Below are 7,350 nucleotides of genomic sequence, written 5' to 3'. Positions count from 1 at the left end.
AGAGTCCCAGAGTCGTTATTAACTCTCCAACCGCTCCTCTCCGTTGGCTCTAACCGCAGGTCTAGGATCAGGGACTGTATCAGAGAGTCCCAGAGTCGTTACTAACTCTCCAACCGCTCCTCTCCGTTGGCTGTAACCGCAGGTCTAGGATCAGGGACTGTATCAGAGAGTCCCAGAGTCGTTATTAACTCTCCAACCGCTCCTCTCCGTTGGCTCTAACCGCAGGTCTAGGATCAGGGACTGTATCAGAGAGTCCCAGAGTCGTTATTAACTCTCCAACCGCTCCTCTCCGTTGGCTCTAACCGCAGGTCTAGGATCAGGGACTGTATCAGAGAGTCCCAGAGTCGTTATTAACTCTCCAACCGCTCCTCTCCGTTGGCTCTAACCGCAGGTCTAGGATCAGGGACTGTATCAGAGAGTCCCAGAGTCGTTATTAACTCTCCAACCGCTCCTCTCCGTTGGCTCTAACCGCAGGTCTAGGATCAGGGACTGTATCAGAGAGTCCCAGAGTCGTTATTAACTCTCCAACCGCTCCTCTCCGTTGGCTCTAACCGCAGGTCTAGGATCAGGGACTGTATCAGAGAGTCCCAGAGTCGTTATTAACTCTCCAACCGCTCCTCTCCGTTGGCTCTAACCGCAGGTCTAGGATCAGGGACTGTATCAGAGAGTCCCAGAGTCGTTATTAACTCTCCAACCGCTCCTCTCCGTTGGCTCTAACCGCAGGTCTAGGATCAGGGACTGTATCAGAGAGTCCCAGAGTCGGAGGGATTATTTAGGATCTCGGATCAGCTTCCCCTCACTACATTTAACTATGATCGTATTTCAACACTGCTTCTCTGAGTCAGACCAGCCTGTCCAAACCATGGTTAACCTCTCTGAATCAGACCAGCCTGTCCAAACCATGGTTAACCACTCTGAATCAGACCAGCCTGTCCAGACCATCGTTAACCTCTCTGAATCAGACCAGCCTGTCCAAACCATGGTTAACCTCTCTGAATCAGACCAGCCTGTCCAGACCATCGTTAACCTCTCTGAATCAGACCAGCCTGTCCAGACCATCGTTAACCTCTCTGAATCAGACCAGCCTGTCCAGACCATCGTTAACCTCTCTGAATCAGACCAGCCTGTCCAGACCATCGTTAACCTCTCTGAATCAGACCAGCCTGTCCAGACCATCATTAACCTCTCTGAATCAGACCAGCCTGTCCAGACCATCATTAACCTCTCTGAATCAGACCAGCCTTTCCAGACCATGGTTAACCTCTCTGAATCAGACCAGCCTTTCCAGACCATGGTTAACCTCTCTGAATCAGACCAGCCTGTCCAGACCATGGTTAACCTCTCTGAATCAGACCAGCCTGTCCAGACCATCGTTAACCTCTCTGAATCAGACCAGCCTGTCCAGACCATCGTTAACCTCTCTGAATACGATACCTGATCCTAGACTAACACTGCTACTCTGAATCAGACCAGTAGAATAATAGTGAAGACATCAGTACTATGAAATAACACATATGGAATCCTGCAGTAACCAAAAAAAGTGTTAAGCAAATACCTACAGTGGGGAGAACAAGTATTTGATACACTGCCGATTTGCAGGTTTTCCAACTTACAAAGCATGTAGAGGTCTGTAATTTGTATCATAGGTACACTTCAACTGTGAGAGACGGAATCTAAAACAAAAATCCATAGAATCACATTCTATGATTTTTAAGTAATTAATTTGCATTTTATTGCATGACATAAGTATTTGATCACCGACCAACCAGTAAGAATTCCGGCTGTCACAGACCTGTTAGTTTTTCTTTAAGAAGCCCTCCTGTTCTCCACTCATTACCTGTATTAACTGCACCTGTTTGAACTCGTTACCTGTATAAAAGACACCTGTCCACACACTCAATCAACAGACCCCAACCTCTCCACAATGGCCAAGACCAGAGAGCTGTGTAAGGACATCAGGGATACAATTGTGTACCTGCACAAGGCTGGGATGGGCTACAGGACAATAGGCAAGCAGCTTGGTGAGAAGGCAACAACTGTTGGCGCAATTATTAGAAAATGGAAGAAGTTCAAGATGACGGTCAATCACCCTCGGTCTGGGGCTCCATGCAAGATCTCACCTCGTGGGGCATCAATGATCATGAGGAAGGTGAGGGATCAGCCCAGAACTACACGGCAGGACCTGGTCAATGACCTGAAGAGAGCTGGGACAACAGTCTCAAAGAAAACCATTAGTAACACACTACGCCGTCATGGATTAAAATCCTGCAGCGCACGCAAGGTCCCCCTGCTCAAGCCAGCGCATGTCCAGGCCCGTCTGAAGTTTGCCAATGACCATCTGGATGATCCAGAGGAGGAATGGGAGAAGGTCATGTGGTCTGATGAGACAAAAATAGAGCTTTTTTGGTCTAAACTCCACTCGCCGTGTTTGGAGGAAGAAGAAGGATGAGTACAACCCCAAGAACACCATCCCAACCGTGAAGCATGGAGGTGGAAACATTATTCTTTGGGGATGCTTTTCTGCAAAGGGGACAGGACGACTGCACCGTATTGAGGGGAGGATAGATGGGGCCATGTATCGCGACATCTTGGCCAACAACCTCCTTCCCTCAGTAAGAGCATTGAAGATGGGTTGTGGCTGGGTCTTCCAGCATGACAATGACCCGAAACACACAGCCAGGGCAACTAAGGAGTGGCTCCGTAAGAAGTATCTCAAGGTCCTGGAGTGTCCTAGCCAGTCTACAGACCTGAACCCAATGGAACATCTTTGGAGGGAGCTGAAAGTCTGTATTGCCCAGAGACAGCCTCGAAACCTGAAGGATCTGGTCTGTATGGAGGAGTGGGCCAAAATCCCTGCTGCAGTGTGTGCAAACCTGGTCAAGAACTACAGGAAACGTACGATCTCTGTAATTGCAAACAAAGGTTTCTGTACCAAATATTAAGTTTTGCTTTTCTGATGTACAAAATACTTATGTCCTGCAATAAAATGCAAATGAATTACTTAAAAATCATACACTGTGATTTTCTGGATTTTTGTTTTAGATTCCGTCTCTTGCAGTTGAAGTGTACCTGTGATAAAAAAATACAGACCTCTACATGCTTTGTAAGTAGGAAAACCTGCAAAATCGTCAGTGTATCAAATACTTGTTCTCCCCACTGTATGTATATGCAAATAAATATATATTTTGTTATATGGGGATATCTGCCAGTCTCCTAGGGATATCTGTCAGTCTCCTAGGGATATCTGTTAGTTTCCTAGGGATATCTGCCAGTCTCCTAGGGATACCTCTTAGGGAGGGGCCTCCCTCAAGCAACTGGCCTACGAACTCCCTAGTCTCCCTAGGAGACTAACAGATATCCCTAGGAGACTGACAGGTATCCCCAGGAGACTGACAGATATCCCCAGGAGACTGACAGATATCCCTAGGTGACTGGCAGATATCCCTAGGAGACTGACAGATATCCCTAGGAGACTGGCAGATATCCCTAGGAAACTAACAGATATCCCTAGGAGACTGGCAGATATCCCTAGGAAACTAACAGATATCCCTAGGAGACTGGCAGATATCCCTAGGAGACTAACAGATATCCCTAGGAGACTGACAGGTATCCCCAGGAGACTGACAGATATCCCCAGGAGACTGACAGATATCCCTAGGAGACTGGCAGATATCCCTAGGAGACTGACAGATATCCCTAGGAGACTGGCAGATATCCCTATGAAACTAACAGATATCCCTAGGAGACTGGCAGATATCCCTAGGAAACTAACAGATATCCCTAGGAGACTGGCAGATATCCCTAGGAGACTAACAGATATCCCTAGGAGAATAACAGATATCCCGAGGAAACTAACAGATATCCCTAGGAAACTAACAGATATCCCTAGGAGACTGGCAGATATCCCTAGGAGACTAACAGATATCCCTAGGAAACTAACAGATATCCCTAGGAGAATAACATATATCCCTAGGAGAATAACAGATATCCCTAGGAAACTAACAGATATCCCTAGGAGAATAACATATATCCCTAGGAGAATAACAGATATCCCTAGGAAACTAACAGATATCCCCAGGAGAATAACAGATATCCCTAGGAGAATAACAGATATCCCTAGGAGAATAACAGATATCCCTAGGAAACTAACAGATATCCCTAGGAGACTGACAGATATTCCTAGGAGAATAACAGATATCCCTAGGAGAATAACATATATCCATAGGAGAATAACATATATCCCTAGGAGAATAACAGATATCCCTAGGAAACTAACAGATATCCCTAGGAGAATAACAGATATCCCTAGGAGAATGACAGATACCCTTAGGAGACTAACAGATATCCCTAGGAGAATGACAGATACCCTTAGGAGACTAACAGATATCTCTAGGAGACTGACAGATATCCCGAGGAGACTGGCAGATATCCCTAGGAAACTAACAGATATCCCTAGGAGACTAACAGATATCCCTAGGAGACTGACAGATATCCCTAGGAAACTAACAGATATCCCTAGGAGACTGACAGATATTCCTAGGAGAATAACAGATATCCCTAGGAGAATAACATATATCCATAGGAGAATAACATATATCCCTAGGAGAATCCAGATATCCCTAGGAAACTAACAGATATCCCTAGGAGAATAACAGATATCCCTAGGAGAATGACAGATACCCTTAGAGACTAACAGATATCCCTAGGAGAATGACAGATACCCTTAGGAGACTAACAGATATCTCCCTGACAGATATCCCGAGGAGACTGGCAGATATCCCTAGGAAACTAACAGATATCCCTAGGAGACTATCAGATATCCCTAGGAGACTGGCAGATATCCCTAGGAAACTAACAGATATCCCTAGGAGACTGGCAGATATCCCTAGGAAACTAACAGATATCCCTAGGAGACTGGCAGATATCCCTAGGAAACTAACAGATATCCCTAGGAGACTATCAGATATCCCTAGAGACTAACAGACTCACTCTTCTTCTCTTTCTCTCTCTCTGTCTCTCTCCCTCACCTCCCTCTCTCTCTCTCTCTCTCTCTCTGTCTCTCCCTCTTCCTTCCCTCCCTCCCTCCCTCCCTCCCTCCCGCCCTCCCTCCCTCCCTCCCTCCGACCCTCCCTCCCTCTCCCTCCCTCCCTCTGACCCTCCCTCCCTCCCTGTCCCTTCAGATAAGGATCCCTCCCTCCCTCCCTCCCTCCCTGGTGGCTGCCCCTCCCTCCCTCCCTCCCTCCCTCCCTCCCTCCCTCCCTCCCTCCCTCCCTCTCTCTCTCTCTCTCTCTCTCTCTCTCTCTCTCAAACCCCCCCTGTCCCTCTCTCCCTCCCTCTCCCCCACCCTCCCTCCCTCCCTCTCTCCTCCCTCTCCCTCCCACTCCCTCCCCCTCCCTCCACCCTCCCTCACCCCTCCCTCCCTCCACACACCCTCCCTCCCTCTCTCCCTCCCTCCCTCTCCCTCCCTCCCTCCCCCTCCCTCCCCCTCCCTCCCTCCCTCTGGTGGCCCTTCAGATCCGGATGAATGCAGTAAGGATAATGGTGGCTGCCAACATGACTGTATAAACACGGTGGGATCGTACGTATGCCAGTGTCTTCTTCACACTACTGAGAACAAACATGACTGTAAAGAAGGTAGGTCACACACACACACACACACACACACACACACACACACACACACACACACACACACACACACACACACACACACACACACACACACACACACACACACACACACACACACACACACACACTCCCTCACACTCACAGTGACCCACTACCATCACACACACACACTCCTCCCTCTCTCCTCCGTCCCCTCTGTTTTCACAAACAGACTCTGGTTTCCTCCCTCTGGTCCCCAAGGCTTCAAAGTCCCTGTGTGTTTGTGACTCCCTGTTTTTCTGTCCGTCTGTCCTGAATTGGAAATATAGATGTGCTTCTCTTGAGGTTACTGGATCAACTTTCCCTGTCCCACTCTCCACACACTCACACTCACACTCCCACCCTCTCACCTCACACTCCACCACACACTCCTCCCTCACACCACCACACACACACCACACTCTCCTCCCTCTCTCCACCCTCCCTCCTCCAGTGACCCACTACCATGTGAAACCCTAACCTCTGTCCTCTCCTCCCTCTCTCCTCCGTCTCTCCTCTGTCTCTCCTCCCTCTCTCCTCCGTCTCTCCTCCGTCTCTCCTCCCTCTCTCCTCCCTCTCTCCTCCGTCTCTCCTCCGTCTCTCCTCCGTCTCCCTCTCTCCCTCTCTCCTCCCTCTCTCCTCCCTCTCTCCTCCGTCTCTCCTCCTCCCTCTCCTCCCTCTCTCCTCCGTCTCTCCTCCCTCTCTCCTCCCTCTCTCCTCTGTCTCTCCTCCCTCTCTCCTCCGTCTCTCCTTCCTCTCTCCTCCGTCTCTCCTCCATCTCCCCTTCCTCCTGCTCTCATTTCTCTCTTCTCCTCCGTCCCTCCCCCTCTTCCTGTCTGTCCCTGTGTGCTCCTCCCTGTTTGTGTGTCCTCCCTCTGCCTCCGTCTCTCCTCCCTGACCCTGTGTGTCCCTCTGTGTGTCTCTCCTCCGTGTGTCCTTCCTGTGTGTCCTCCGTGTGTGTGTGTGTGTCCCCTTCCTGCTGTTGTTTCCTCTTCCTCTCCGTGCCTGACCCCCTGCTTGCTGTCTGTGTGTGTGTGTGTGTGTGTGTGTGTGTGTGTGTGTGTGTGTGTGTGTGTGTGTGTGTGTGTGTGTGTGTGTGTGTGTGTGTGTGTGTGTGTGTGTGTGTGTGTGTGTGTGTGTGTGTGTGTGTGTGTGTGTGTGTGTGTGTGTGTGTGTGTAGCTGAGTGTAAGCATAAGGTCCACAGCCCCACCGGGACCATGAACAGCCCCAACTGGCCTGATAAATATCCCAGTAGGAAGGAATGTACCTGGGACATCACCACTACACCTGGACACAGAGTCAGACTGGTGAGGAACACACACACCTGGTCACAGAGTCAGACTGGTGAGGAACACACACACACCTGGTCACAGAGTCAGACTGGTGAGGAACACACACACCTGGTCACAGAGTCAGACTGGTGAGGACACCTGGTCACAGAGTCAGACTGGTGAGGAACACACACACCTGGTCACAGAGTCAGACTGGTGAGGACACCTGGTCACAGAGTCAGACTGGTGAGGACACCTGGTCACAGAGTCAGACTGGTGAGGACACCTGGTCACAGAGTCAGACTGGTGAGGAACACACACACCTGGTCACAGAGTCAGACTGGTGAGGAACACACACACCTGGTCACAGAGTCAGACTGGTGAGGAACACACACACCTGGTCACAGAGTCAGACTGGTGAGGAACACA

At 49.7% G+C, this 7,350-nt stretch overlaps 1 pseudogene; it reads left to right on the top strand.

The window, feature by feature from the left end:
- LOC124021693 overlaps positions 1 to 6,957 on the top strand; it is a 164,732-nt pseudogene extending 157,775 nt beyond the window's left edge.
- Positions 6,958 to 7,350: the final 393 nt, after the last annotated feature.

Source organism: Oncorhynchus gorbuscha, unplaced genomic scaffold (assembly GCF_021184085.1).
Source record: "Oncorhynchus gorbuscha isolate QuinsamMale2020 ecotype Even-year unplaced genomic scaffold, OgorEven_v1.0 Un_scaffold_1167, whole genome shotgun sequence".
NCBI lineage: Eukaryota > Metazoa > Chordata > Actinopteri > Salmoniformes > Salmonidae > Oncorhynchus > Oncorhynchus gorbuscha.
This window is presented reverse-complemented; position numbering and strand designations above follow the sequence as displayed.